Source organism: Balaenoptera acutorostrata, chromosome 11, assembly GCF_949987535.1.
Source record: "Balaenoptera acutorostrata chromosome 11, mBalAcu1.1, whole genome shotgun sequence".
In the NCBI taxonomy this organism is placed as follows: domain Eukaryota; kingdom Metazoa; phylum Chordata; class Mammalia; order Artiodactyla; family Balaenopteridae; genus Balaenoptera; species Balaenoptera acutorostrata.
In genome coordinates this window covers 17693212-17708212 of record NC_080074.1, presented here as the reverse complement: position 1 = coordinate 17708212, position 15001 = coordinate 17693212, and the positions used below count along the sequence as shown (strand labels likewise).

The 15001-nt window shown below is 44.3% G+C and overlaps 1 protein-coding gene and 1 non-coding gene across 6 annotated transcripts in view; both read right to left on the bottom strand.

The window, feature by feature from the left end:
* The window catches only part of SLC41A2 (solute carrier family 41 member 2), a 147849-nt gene extending 139340 nt beyond the window's left edge, over positions 1–8509 (bottom strand). The window contains exons 1-2 of one of the 5 annotated variants that reach the window (XM_007165750.2): positions 8352–8474; positions 6892–6966 (exon numbers count right to left, since the gene is read on the bottom strand). The gene's annotated coding sequence lies outside the window, so the exon portion shown is untranslated. The other 4 variants (XM_057556702.1, XM_007165751.2, XM_057556701.1 and 1 more) reach the window with 4 other exon arrangements.
* Positions 1951–2085, bottom strand: LOC114238414 (small nucleolar RNA SNORA70). Its single transcript, XR_003623791.1, has one exon. It is a non-coding gene; the product is annotated as a small nucleolar RNA SNORA70 (small nucleolar RNA).
* Positions 8510–15001: the final 6492 nt, after the last annotated feature.

Here is a 15001-nt window from a genome sequence, read left to right as displayed (position 1 = left end):
CCTAGGTTGAGGGAGCAGGGTAAGGAAGGACTTGAAATACTATTTTCACTTTTTAAATCCTGCATTTTTTTATATTATTTGAACTTTTGTTTATATTGAGCACTTTTTACTTTTTAATTTAAAAATAAGATACCATTGATCTAAAAAAGCATTTTTAATGGTTAAATTTCTTCAAGAGAATTGCCACATTTTAATGAATCATTTCCTTATAGCAGGATATTTTCTTGACTAAATTATATTGCAATGAAAATGAACATTTTGTGCATAAGACTTTCTCATATTTAGAATGATTTTCTTAGGATAAATTTATACAAGTTAATGGTTTCCATTTAAGTTCTATAATACACTGCTTAAAATAGGACTCTCTAGAACATAAAAATATAAAATTCAATTCGTATTTTTTAAAAGTCATCCTATAGGGACTTCCCTGGTGGTGCAGTCGTTAAGAATCCGCCTGCCAATGCAGGGGACACGGGTTCGAGCCCTGGTCCGGGAAGATCCCACATGCCGCGGAGCAACTAAGTCTGGCCGCCACAACTACTGAGCCTGTGCTCTAGAGCCTGTGAGCCACAACGACTGAAGCCCACATGCCTAGAGCCCATGCTCCGCAACAAGAGAAGCCACTGCAGGGCTTCCCTGGTGGCGCAGTGGTTGAGAATCTGCCTGCTAATGCAGGGGACACGGGTTCGAGCCCTGGTCTGGGAAGATCCCACATGCCACGGAGCAGCTGGGCCCGTGAGCCACAATTGCTGAGCCTGCGCGTCTGGAGCCTGTGCCCCGCGACGGGAGGGGCCGCGATAGAGAAAGGCCCGCGCACCGCGATGAAGGGCGGTCCCCGCACCGCGATGAAGAGTGGCCCCCGCTTGCCGCAACTGGAGAAAGCCCTCGCACGAACCGAAGACCCAACACAGCCAAAAATAAATAAATAAATAAATAAATAAGAAAATCCTTTAAAAAAAAAAAAAAAGAGAAGCCACTGCAATGAGAAGCCACTGCAATGAGAAGCCCGAACACTGCAACAAAGAGTAGCCCCGCTCACCGCAACTAAAGTCCGTGTGCAGCAACCAAGAACCAACGCAGCCAAAAATAAATAAATAAATTTAAAAAGTTAAAAAGCCATCCTATAGTAGCAAGATTTGATCCTAGCATGCATGTTTAAGATATATAAAATCTAATTTACAAAACTAATTAGCAAAGTTTCCATATCTCAAAAAATGTATTAAAGAGAAATCTGAAACAGAACTTGAAGTCTCTCTACCTTTCATGAATTTTTCATAACTTCTCTTGCCACTTATCAAAACCATACACTGAAACAATTTTCCTTCACAGTTGGGTTTCACGATCCAATTTTGTGAAGTCACAGTACTGTGACAGTACAATCATTCTCTGGCCAACAAACTGACATCATTAAATTCTTATTTGTAAGTTCTGTTGGGTATATGGTTGTTCTATTTTTACTTCCAAGATCAAAATCTATTTTCTGTTGCCTCTCCATTAAGCTCATATGATTGATACATTTTTTTTTTTCTTGGACAAGAAAGTAGGATTTATTGGTGGGCGTGAGTAAGGAGGGGACAGCGCCAAGGCTCTCTTGAGTGCAGGGCCCGCCATCTGTCCAGGGGGCCACGACGAGGGATGTATTCGACCCCACAGCCATCCGGGATAAGCCGCTTTTCTGCCACCATGTTTTCAAATTTGTCCGCATTAAACTTAGTAAATCCCCACTTCTTGCAGATGTGGATCTTCTGGCGGCCAGGGAACTGGAGCTTGGCCCTGCCGGGGGGCCTCAATCACATGCTCCTTGTTCTGCAGCCTGGTGCGGATGGACATCATGACGTGGCCAACGTGGACCCTGACCACTGTGCCCTGGGGCTTTCCAAAGGCACCGCGCATACCTGTCTGGAGCCTAGATTGGGGACAGCATGCCAGTCATTAATGTCCACTGGAAAGGGCTGTCTCCAGGGTCCCTTAGGGCAACCTATACAGGCAACAGGCTGCATGCACTACCGAGGAGGCTGCTGTTTGCAGCCAGTGCGCACCGGGCCCCCATGGGGAAAAGAGCACAGTCGGCTGGATTGGCTGCAGATGATTGATACATTTTAATCAATGTATTCTCTTTGTCCCCAGCCATCTTTATAAAACTGCCTTTTGGTGAGTGCTCAGAGAATGCCTATCTGTTCAAACAAAATATAAATGGCTGCCCGATTGCCTCCTCCTGTGAACAGCCTGCAATGTTCTGTACTTCTTGAAAGCAGAAACCCCAGAGTCAGAAAGTCTGTTTTCTTTTTCTTATCTCTACTACTGTTTTAGTATAACAAAAGTACTTTTTGTTAAATAAGTGAATGGAGTTCTATCACTAATGAATCCAACTGGGCAAAAGGAATTCCTAATAAAACCTTTTTCAGGCTTCCCTGGTGGCACAGTGGTTAGGAATCCACCTGTCAATGCAGGGGACACGGGTTCGAGCCCTGGTCCGGGAAGATCCCACATGCCGCGGAGCAACTAAGCCCGTGCACCACAACTACTGAGCCAGCACTCTAGAGCCGACGAGCCACAACTACTGAGCCCACGTGCCACAACTACTGAAGCCTGCGCGCCTAGAGCCTGTGCTCCACAACAAGAGAAGCCACCACAATGAGAAGCCCGCACCCCGCAATGAAGAGTAGCCCCCGCTCACCGCAACTAGAGAAAGCCTGCGCACAGCAACGAAGACCCAACACAGCCAAAAAATAAATAAAATTTTAAAATAAATAAATAAATAAAAATTAAAACCACAAAAAAAGGGCTTCCCTGGTGGCGCAGTGGTTGAGAATCTGCCTGCCAATGCAGGGGACACGGGTTCGAGCCCTGGTCTGGGAAGATCCCACATGCCGCGGAGCAACTAGGCCCGTGAGCCACAACTACTGAGCCTGCGCGTCTGGAGCCTGTGCTCCGCAACAAGTGAGGCCGCGACAGTGAGAGGCCCGCGCACTGCAATGAAGAGTGGCCCCTACTCACCGCAACTAGAGAAAGCCCTCGCACAGAAACGAAGACCCAACACAGCCAAAAATAAATAAATAATAAATTTATTAAAAAAAAAAACAACAAAAAATACCTTTTTCTTTTTCCAAAACCAAGGATTGCTAGACACATCCAGGTCATTTCTACTACTATGTAACAGTTCTAATAGGGTATTTAGACTCTATCAGCAAAGATGTGCCCAGTTCCTGCTGGGCATGGGGCACCATGCTAAATGCCAGACGTTCAATGTGAACAAGACAGAAGCAAGGCCTGCTCTCATAGATCTTTCCCTCTTGGTGCAAAGGCACTTTGGCAAACCATGAATCTTTATGAAATGAGAAGTTCCAGTACCAAAAGTAGAAATATTCTTTAGAAGAAACAGACTGGAACCAGACTTTGGAATACCTGTAACACTGGGCCGAGGAATGCGAAGTTTATATTTGAGTAGAGGAAAACGAGGTATTCAAAGGGACCCTTAGAAAATATTAATCTAATCAGGCTCTGATTAAACCTTTTCGATGGCTTCTCATTTCCTCTAAGATAAATCCAAAATCTTTAAAAAGGGTAACTAAATCTTGCATCACCATTCCCACCTACCCAAGATCTTTGGCTGTGGTCATACTGTACTTTTTCTCTGTTTCCTTTATTGTAGGGATTTTCAAACTTTATACATCACGATCTAGTAAAGTACCTATGTGTGACACGCTTATTTTCTATTTTATTTCTTTTTAAAAACATGCAGTTCACAACCACTAAATTAATTTTACAATCTCCTGGTAGGTGCCTAGGTGCCTGCAGCTTGAAAAATACCACTTTGGTATATACCACACTCTCTCTCTCTCTCACTTCTTGGCCTTTCCACACATTCTTTTTGCCGGAAACATTCTTGCTCATCCTCCTTCTTGCCTTTTTCTGGCTACTTCCTATGCTACTTTGTGACCTGAGCTCTTAAACATCACTTCCCTGACCCTCTTAGATTCGTTCCCCCTCCTCTGTGTTCCTGAAGTACTCTATGCTTTCTAACATTTATTAAGCTTTACCGTAATTGTATGTGTGCTAATTGTCTTTCTAGGCTGTAAACTCCATGAGCATCAGGACCCATTCTTGGTCTCTGCTGAATCCTGAGAGCCTAGCCCAGTGCCTGTTACATATTAGGCACTCAGTCAATGAGGAGTAAAGCAAGTAAGGAAATGGACTTGAATAATCTATATATTTAACTGCACAATGAAATGAGCACCCACTTAAAACCTGTTAAGAGGTTTAGCCAGTTCCAAGGAAAATATATTCTCAGTTCCAATTATATAAATGGTGATTAAGTTCCTAAGCTAGCCTACAAAACGCTATTACCCACAAGCACTTAACTCATGAGAGGATGGCTGCTTATTTGCCTCTCTGCAAGGACAAGAGAACGTTCACTCCTCTAAGTAGGAGAAAACAGGATTGAAGGGACACCTTGCTTTCTCCCTACTCTATCAGTTCCTCCTAGAGCAATGTGACTTATCTAATGGCTGAGATAAGAACAAAGGTCAATATTCCAGACAGGCCCCAGCCCTGAGCTCTCACTGGCTCTTGGATTTATCTGTCTTCAAGAAGAGAAGGTTCTCCTTTCCCTTCCAACTCCTATGAGGAAGTCTCCCCGAGACAGGACTTTCCCTGCCTGCAGGGGACACCTGCAGTTTTTTAGGTGCTACAGAATCATGTGGGTAGATAAATTAAGAAGGAACAGACGAAGTGTGGGTCTAAGCTAAATTCTCCAATCCAGCTTTACCGGAAATGAAAATTAAATTATATTTTAATAGTACTATAATCCTCATCTGGTTTCTTGAATCTGATCTCAATTTGCAGAATCTGGAGAGAGAAGAGATGTAATCAGCACACTGAAAAGCTCCAACAGGAATAACAGTCATCCCAGTCTGAGTTCTGGGTCCGAGAAGAGTAGCACAGAAGAACAAGGTGGAGTAAAAGGGAAGGGAATGAAATGAAGGAGAAGAAGGTTTCTTTCACTTTTCCTCTTTTGAATTTTTCTTGGGCAAAAATGTCTAAAGAAGTTGAACCTATCTTTGTATCCTACAACCTTCCCCTCCAAATTGTTTCTCGTTCTTGCTTCTCTTTTCTCATCTTCCAGACCTTTTATGCTGCCCATAGATCTCCATTTTCAACACCCACACTTTTAGAAATAGAGCAAGTTTTCCCCAAACCTCCAAAATGTTCATGATCCCATACCACTAACGTCTCCTATCCCTCCTCACGTCAAAACTCCCATTTCCTCAGTGCAGCTGATCTGGAGGAAAGCAATCTGATTAAATTCGTTCACATTAAGATAGAATAACTGGCTGACAGTCTAGCCAGCCTACTAGAGATACATATATTTTTTATTTTATACACACACACACACAGACATTTTTAAGCTATAGAAATCTAACTACAGTAATTTCAGAGAAAAGATGAGGGGTGCCTAAAAATTTCCCATAAAGGAGGCAGGTCCGCTCTGATCAGCATTTCCCAGGGATCACATCCCCAAAGTTGTTCCCACATTTTCCCCAACTTTCAGTCCTTAAGTGACACTAAAAACCCCAGGGGGCAGAGAAAGCCAACTTGGGAAAGCATTTGTAGCTACAGGATATTTAGTCATCCATTGGGTAAGTCAGTTACAATCAATATTAGGTTGGATAAGTTATAATTTCAGTATGTTTGACAATCATTCTATTAGGTAAAACAAAAACATATACTCAGGTTGTATATTGCAATTATTACCTCATTCTACTAATGAGGTCAATGAGGCATAAAGGGGTTAAATAACGTTTCCATTGTTTAAAGTTCAGTAGTTGAAGAGCAGGACTGGAGGACTCTTCACCCACTTTGAATCAGTTGTTTATCCATTAATTCCACTTGAAAATCTCTAATTTTACTTTCCATAACGTTTCTGAAATTTGGTAGTGTACTTTAGAACAGTCATATTAGAGTAAAAGAAAAATGAGCTTGAATTCCTGGGAGGCAAACATCATGTCTTTTTCAGTGGTTTTTGTATAAAAGACCTGAGGCTGATGCTGAATTTGTGTGCGCTCAGAAATTAAGCACGAAATAGGCAAAGTAGCATTCATTCAGCTGCAAGTGGCTCTTAACTTCAGCGCCATAAAAGATACTTATTTGCCACCCAAATATGAATATAGCTGTAATAAAGACTACACAAACTCAGGATAATGAGATCTTCTACTTTGCCTGAGAAGTATATGAAATTTTAATTGAGTAATTGGTGTTTGCTATTTTTTTATTAGTTTGCTTATTAGCTAGCCACCAAAATAAATTATTTGTAATTAAAGTGATAACTGGGACTTTCCAAACCAAGCATAGAATATATGAAAATGCTAACTGTGTGTGTTCTCTCTTGACTTTGGTCATGAACACAATTTTTGTGGCTTTTCTCAAAATACCAGAAAGGGTAAAGGGGCAGTAAGGTGCCCAAGAAATGACAGTTAGCATATTCTGACAGACTTAAACGGCACTTATTCACTTCCCCCAAGTAGAAGCATTATGTTGCCTGGTATCAGGTTGGTTGGGTTTTTCGGTCAGTGCTTGTCCCCCAAACCTAGAATTTTTTAAATATAATTCAACAATAAAAAGACAACCCAATTAAAATATGGGCAAAAGATCTGAATAGACATTTCTCCAAAGCAGATACACAAGTGGCCAATAAGCACATGAAAAGATGCTCAACATAATTAGTCATAAAGAAATGCAAATCAATTAGCATATAGAAACATGAACCTTGAATCCCCATGCCTAATGTCATTCAACGACTGTTCAATATTCTCATTAAACTTGATATTTAGCTACTATCTAAAATTATCACCGTTTTTCTACTATACCGGTTTTTGATGACTAAATACTCACACACATGTACGTTCACCCCTGTGGGAACAGCTGTCACTGATAGTAAGCTCCTCCCTAACAGGGATTTTTCTTCCCCTACAGGTGAGGGGAAAAAAAAAAAAAAAAAGAAATGCAAATCAACACTACTTCATACCCACCAGAATGTCTGTAATAAAAACTAGCAAACAGTCAATAACAAGTGTTGGTGAGAATGTGAAGAAACTGGAACCCTCATACACTGTTTGATGAGAATGTAAAATGGTGCAGCTACTTTGGAAAAGTCTGACAGTTCCTGAAAAAGTTAAATATACAGACCCAAAAGAATGGAAATCATATGCCCACATAAAAACTTGTACACAAATGTTCATAGCAGCATTATTCACAATGGCCAAAAAGTAGAAACATCCTTAATGTCCATCAACTGAAAATGGATAAACAAAATATGATATTGTGGTACACCAATACAATGGAATACTATCCAGCCATAAAAAATAAGTACTGATACATGCTACACATGGATAAACCTTAAAAACATTATGCTGGGTGAAGGAAGCCAGACACTAAAAGCCACATAATGTATGATTCCACTTATATGAACCTTACAGAATAGGCAAATCCATAGAGACGGAAAGGAGATTAGTGGTTGCCAGGGGGTGGGACAAGGCGGGAATGAGGAGTGACTTTTAATGGATATAGGGTTTCATTCTGGGGTGATGAAAATGTTCTGCATGGTGGTGATAGTTGCAAAACTCGGTGAAAATACTAAAGGCCGCGCTTTAAAAGGATGAACTTTATGGTATGTGAACTATATTTCAATTTTTTAAAAAAATTGTTCCATTTACAGAAAGAAATTACATATACATGTAATATACCTACAAATGTATTACATACATATACGTAATCTCTTTCTATGAATCAACGTTTGGGTTTTTTTTAGTTGAGATATATTTCACATATATAAAGAAACGAATGAAAGAACACGGTGACACGGAGCAATTGTGAGCCCTGAAGCCTTGGATCTGGGGTGTGCCCCAGCCTCACTCGCAGGGTCTCCATCCGTGCTCACCTTCCACCCATCACTCAGCCACCACCCGCTGTCCGGTCCACTGTCAGGGCCGGGGACGACCCACTGCGGCTGCTCGGCTCCGTTGCGGGCGCCCAGGGCCGGCCAGCCCTCCCGCCCGAGGTGGGGCTGCCGCGGCGGGCCGGGCTCGGGCGCTGCCTGCGGGCCCGGAGGGGACACGGCAGCTCGGGCGGGCCCCGCCGCTCGGCCGCTCCCCGTGCCCCGGCCTCCCTACGCCCCGGCCGCCGGGTCTCAAGCCTCCCTCCAGTACCTGGGATGCGCCCGAACCCCGCGCCGCGGCCAAAGCCGAGACTTTCCCTCCATTATCACCTGCCCCGGAAAGCGGTGCGAGGAGAGGGGACCCCGCCTCCTCAGACGCGACCGAGGCACCGTGGCAGGGGACGGAAGGGGCATTCACCTAGTCCCCCTGCGGCGGCGGCCGTGGCTCCTTCCTCTCGCGCGCCTCCTCGCGCCGTCGCAGCCCCGAGCTGACAACCCCGGAGCCGGCGCCCTCCTCCGCCCGCGGGCTTCCAGCCGCCCGCCCCGCCCCCTCGCGGCCGCCCGGCGCAGGCGCAGCTGCGCCGCCGCCCCGGGGGAAGCGAGAGCTTGGTGATGTGGCCGCTGGGGTGGCGACCTGGAGCGCCAGCGCCGCCTTCTCCCGGACCTTTGGCCGCAACCTGACGAACGCGGGCCGAGAACCCGATAGAGCAGAGCAAAAGGGGAATATTTCAAGGGAGCTACTCAGCAGAGAAGGGCTGTGGCCTTCCTTGTTCGTCAGCCCACTCCATCCCCACCGACCCACGCACATCCACAACGCTGGCTGCTCCTCGGTCCGAACCCCCAAATCTATGACTCATGATTTCTGTTCTCAGACCAGGGACCTCCTGCTGGCTGTCTTCGTATTTCCTTCTCGAAGACTGGGGTTAAAACTGTGTAAGCCTTTCTTAAGAGCAGTGCAGAATGGGCCATGCTTGATCCGAGGTAGGAGAGAAGGGGAGCGACCCCCAAGAGAATGAGATTTAGGGCAGCTCCCAGCAGTGGGAGAGAGGTATACAGGCAAAGTGCATGGGCCCTGTGGAGGTGTCTGGAATGCCACACTTTTCAAGCTTGCCCGTGTTTGTTTTGTAGTCTATGTAAAAGTGAGCCACAGTTTGCAACGTAAAGCCGAGAACTCATGTATTTTATTTAACAACTATCTTTTGAGCATCTTTTGCAGGTAATGGGCAACGCAGCGACGTATTCCAGTGACCCAAACAAAGGTTTCCATCCTCAGGCTCTTCTTCTAAAAGAGAGATTGTCATTTAAAAAATTACACAGCAGGGCTTCCCTGGTGGCGCAGTGGTTGAGAATCTGCCTGCCAATGCAGGGGACACGGGTTCGAGCCCTGGTCCGGGAAGATCCCACATGCCACGGAGCAACTGGGCCCGTGAGCCACAATTACTGAGCCTGCGCGTCTGGAGCCTGTGCTCTGCAACAAGAGAGGCCGCGATGGTGAGAGGCCCGCGCACCGCGATGAAGAGTGGTCCCCACTTGCCGCAACTAGAGAAAGCCCTCGCACAGAAACGAAGACTCAACACAGTCATAAATAAATAAATAAATAAAAGAACGTGAATTTCTTTAAAAAAAAAAAAAAGCAAAACTGGGCTATTCATTTCAGTAACAGTCAAGTGGTCTTAGTTTGCATTCAATTTCCAATCAGTTTCTCAATCTATTTCATCTGAAGTCTTCACATTACCCACTATAAAACATACCAATTTATTAAAAAAAAAAAATTACACAGCAAATGACACTTCCTCAAATCAAAGCTTCCACCAACTCTAAGTCACTCCAATGATTTAGTAGCAGATTTTCAGGTGCTAAAGGATATCAGAGAGTACATTTATCCTGTTTTTTTCTTCTGCTTTGCCATCAGAGTGTTGACCTTCACCTTCAGGGTGCTTCTGTATCAGTCTTGGCCATCTGGGGTAATGCTTTTTATAATGGCCCATGCAAGTGTTCTTCACCCCTGAACATCATTAGGAAAGAAAGTATAATTGCAAGGAATATGGAAAAACAGTGTTTTGACTGCCTTTTCAAGTGGTTTCTGTTCTTAATGCTTTGAATTGCATATCACTCAGAGGTAATTAGCTGCTGTTGAAAGTCGGCCAGAAGTAAAAGTTCCAAAAAGATGTGTTCCTCCTCTGGGTCCTGCAGTCTTTCAAGATTGCAAAGCATACATAGGAGAGGCCACCCTCTACCGGCTTTGAAAATTCTACCAACATTTCTTCTCAGAGACCTGATGGTTTCCATTGCCCTGAATTTCATTAGTCGTCATGTATGTAGCAACCTTCTGCCTATACAGCACCCTTCATTCTGTTTGCCACAACATAGAGTATATTTTTTTAGTTATTTTAAGCTTCAGGTTGGAATCCAAATTTAAATTAAGTTTCAACCCTGAAAATAGCTCAGGGTGGAAGCTGGCGAAGACCTACCCTCTTCTGAAAAGTTAGGTCCCGATGTGTGCAGGCAACATCACATTACTAGTCCAGCTTCTACCTGACAGCTGGCAACCCTAAATGTGAAGCAAGTGACTTAGAATTGAGGATATGTAGTAATCACTGTTGTGATGATTGCTAGAGAAAAGGCTGGGAGTTATGAAAGTGTGTAACAAAGGAACCTGCCTGTTCTAGCGGATAAGAAAGATCTCTTTGAGGAAGTGACATTTAATCTGGGCCTTGAAGAATAAAGAGGAGGAGGCCCAGCAACAAAGGGAAGGGGGTAGGGTGGGGAGTGTGCCCTTGAAGCTACAGAAACTGCGGATTTGAAGGCCCTTTGGTAGGAAGGGGTTTCACCTGTGGAGGCCTTGGGACAGGGCCACTGTGGCTGGAGTGAGATGGCTCGTTCTGCAGGAGAGGCCGGCAGGAGCCTTGAGGGCCACGCTGAGGACTTTGGATTTATTCCTAAAGACAAAAGGAAGCCACTGAAGAGTTGGAGAGGGTCCATTTGGACGTGATCAGATTTGTATTTATGAAAGACATTTCTGGTCGTAGTGTGGAGCAGGAATAGGAAGGGAGCAACGGAGGAGGCGTGAAGACCAGTTTGCGGGCAATGGGGATTAGGAGGTAGTGGATCAAAGAAATAGATCAGGGTTAGAACTGCAAAAGCTTGATCTTTGACTGTGTGTGGAAGGTGAAGGAGAGAAAAGTGTCCAAAAATGACTCCCAGGTTTCTGGCTTGAGCTTATCCTACTCCCTGAGAGGGAGAACCTGGAGGAGGAAAACTAAAGGGGACCATTTTGAGTTGCTTTGGATATGCTGGGTCTGCAGTCTCTATGAGCTATCCAAGTGAAGATGCTGAGTATATATTTGGAAAATAAATCTGGAACTCAAAGTAGAGATCTGGACTGAAGATAAACTCAAAGCTAAATTTTAAGAGAACAGGGAATATGACTTGTTTGTAAGAATTTAACCTCTAAGGTTTAGAGAAGATGAACAGAAGGAAAGGGAATCTAAATTTACTACTTGTGAGACGCTTCACAGAGGTTATTTTATTTTAATCCTCACCCCCTATGAGGGTGGTGTTATAATGCCGTTTTTCAGATGAGGAAACTAAGAGTTAAATCCTTGCTCAAAATTACTTAAATTCCCAATTAAATAAGAATCTCTGCGGGTAGTTTTGATGATCACTGAGGTTCAAGAACCACCCTGTGGACTGTTTAAAAGTGGTCCCACAAACCACATAAAACACGCATAAAGAAAAGAAGATTAGAGGAAAGCATGATTCAGAGGACATGCAGCGCATGCAGCCCTTGTTTGCAGACATATATCCCATTTCTTCCCCCTCCCCCGCATCCTACAATATCAACACTCCTCCCAGGAGTCTCTAGAACATTCATTTGTTCATTCAATCAACAAGTAGTTATGGTAGACCTACTATGTGCCAAATAATAATAATAGTAGTCATTCATTCATTTACAAATATTTACTGAGCACTTACCTAATGCCATGCTCTCTCTGTTCTGTGCTCTGGGAATAGAGCAGTGACCAAAATGAACAAATGCCTGCCTTACAGAGTTCACATTCAAGTGGAGAAAGACAACAAACAAACAGACATATGCTTGTATATGTATATTGATAGATAGACAAATGTATATCCCATATGGTGGTAACTACTATGAAGACAAAGAAAACATGGTAAGGAGTTGGAGAGTTTGGGGGCAGGTTGTGGGGATGTGTAGACAGAAAGGGAGACTTTCTTTCTATAGGGTGATCCAGGGAGGTCTTGCAGGTCTGAACAGAAAGGAGTGAGGGAAGAGCTCTGCTATCTGGGAAGTACAGCAAGCACAAAGTCCTGAGACAGAAGTATGTTTGTTGTGTTCAAGAGACAGCAGAGTCCTGTGTGGCTGGAGTGATGTGATCAAGGGGAGAGTGGTCACAGGTGCAGGCAGAGCAGTGGCTGGAGGCAGGTCACGAGGCTTGTAGGCCATGGTGAGGTCTTTGGCTTTCACTCTGGGTGAGACAGGAGCCACTGAAGGGCTCTGAGCAGAGAAGCGGTTTAGGGTTCAACGGGATCCCCGGTGGAGGACTGAATGAGACTGTGAGAAGAAAGTCAGGAGACAGAAAGAGGTAACCTGGTGAGGTCTCGCTGTTCTAATCGCCTTGGGGTGAACTCATCCAGTCTTCATGACAACTCTCTACCTTAAGTACTGCCGTTATTCCTACTTTATGGGTGAGTAACTGAGCCATTACAGTGTGCCTCAGATTCCACGGCTGTAAAATGGGGATAATAAGACTCCTGAGTTTACCACTGCATTGTGTGTCAGGGAAGACAGACAACTCGATAAACAATTACAACCATATCTGGAGCTGTGAGGGAGAGTCTGAGCGGCTGCCGTCGTACAAAGCAGCAGCATCTTCCAAAGTTTGAGGCGAGGGAAGCCAGGCAGGAGTCAGGGAAGACTTACCAGAAGAAGTGATAGTGAGTTGAAATCTAAAGGATCACCAGTTAAACTAAAAGCCATTTTAGGAGGTAGGATAGGAAAGGAAGGAGAGTATCCCAGGCAGACGGAACTACTTATGAGAAAAAGAGGGGGGACAGGGATTTCAAGGAATTGAAGAATTTCAGTGTGACGTTTGTATCTCTTTTAGAACACCTTGTTGATTGGTCCCTATTGAGAATTTTCCTCCACGAACTCGTGGTAATGTTTCAAGGGTTCCCTATTCCTGGTGTCTTTAGAACGTATCTCTGAGAAAGCAGAGGTCGGCTGTCCTTGAATACTCATCAGGGCCCTGTCGTTCCTCAGCCATGCCCATGGGTTCCTGCCTCCCAGCTTCAGGGCTTGGTGTTCTCATTAACTAGGACACTCCATTCTCCCATAAGCCTTCCCGGGTCTGCACCCACCAGCTGAACTCAGGGTCTTCCCTCTTTGCTTCCTTGACGGCCAGTGAAGGGCATGATCATGGCACTTAATTAAAATACCATGTTGGAAATGTTTACTTATCTGTCCATCATTCTACTAGGTTGCCAGCAGGGCCTTTAAATCTCAGACTAGCACACTGTTGTTAGCCTTGAACACATACTCAATAATTTTCACCCTGAAATGAATAAATAAATACATTTTAATTGACCTTCCTTTACTTTTAGTGGTGCTGCTACCAGCATTTTGATTTTCTGTTCCAGTTCCACTCCCAGCAGAATTATTAATAGATTTTATTTTTTTTTAATTTTTAAAATAAATTTATTTATTTATTTTTGGCTGTGTTGGGTCTTCATTGCTGTGCACGGGCTTTCTCTGGTTGTGGCGAGCGGGGGCTACTCTTTGTGGTGGTGCGCGGGCTTCTCATTGCAGTGGCTTCTCTTGTTGCAGAGCACAGGCTCTAGGTGCGTGGTCTTCAGTAGTTGTGGCACGCAGGCTCAGTAGTTGTGGCTTGTGGGCTCTAGCGTGCAGTCTCAGTAGTTGTGGTGTATGGGCTTAGTTGCTCCGCGGCATGTGGGATCTTCCCGGACCAGGGCTCGAACCCATGTACCCTGCATTGGCAGGCGGATTCTTAACAACTGCGCCACCAGGGAAGTCCCTTAATAGATTTTAAAATGTAATTATATATGGCATTGTTCTGGCTTCTTGAATCTGACTTTTCGGATTTTGTTGGGAGACAGGTTTTCTGTAACACTGGATGCTGATGGCTGAGATATTTTTCAGGGACATCTGGGTATTGACTACTCTTCTGGGGATGAGGGTGTGGCCTTGCTGATACTGTTTGGTTAAAGGACCTGGCAAACCCAATATTTGTTTTTGGTTTTTTTTAAGTTAATTAATTAATTAATTTATTTATTTATTTATTTATGGCTGTGTTGGGTCTTCGTTGCTGCACGCGGGCTTTCCCTAGTTGCGCCAAGCAGAGGCTACTCTTCATTGTGGTATGCGGGCTTCTCATTGTGGTGGCTTCTCTTGTTGCGGAGCACGGGCTCTAGGTGCACAGGCTTCAGTAGTTGTGGCATGCAGGCTCAGTAGTTGTGGCTTGTGGGTTCTAGAACGCAGGCTCAGTAGTTGTGGTACACAGGCTTAGTTGCTCCATGGCATGTCGGATCTTCCCAGACCAGGGCTCGAACTGTGTCTCCTGCATTGGCAGGCAGATACTTAACCACTGTGCCACCAGGGAAGTCCAAACCCAATATTTGTGACCATTCCCTTAAATGGATGCTCATATATCCCCCGCCCCCCTAAAAAGACTGTATAAAACCATTCATAGAAACAGACTCACAGATCTAGAGAACAGACTTGTGGTTGCCAAGGGGGAGGTGGGGTAAGGGAGGGATGGAGTGGGAGTTTGGGGTTAGCAGATGCAAACTATTATATATAGAATGGATAAACAACAAGATCCTACTGTATAGCACAGGGAACTATATTCAATATCCTGTGATAAACCATAATGGAAAAGAATATGAAAAAGAATATATATATGTATAACTGAATCACTTTGCTGTACAGCAGAAATGAACACAGCATTGTAAATCAACTATACTTCAATAAAATAATTTTTTTAAAAAAACTGTTCGTAGCAGTTTTGTCATAGTTGTCTAAGACTAGAA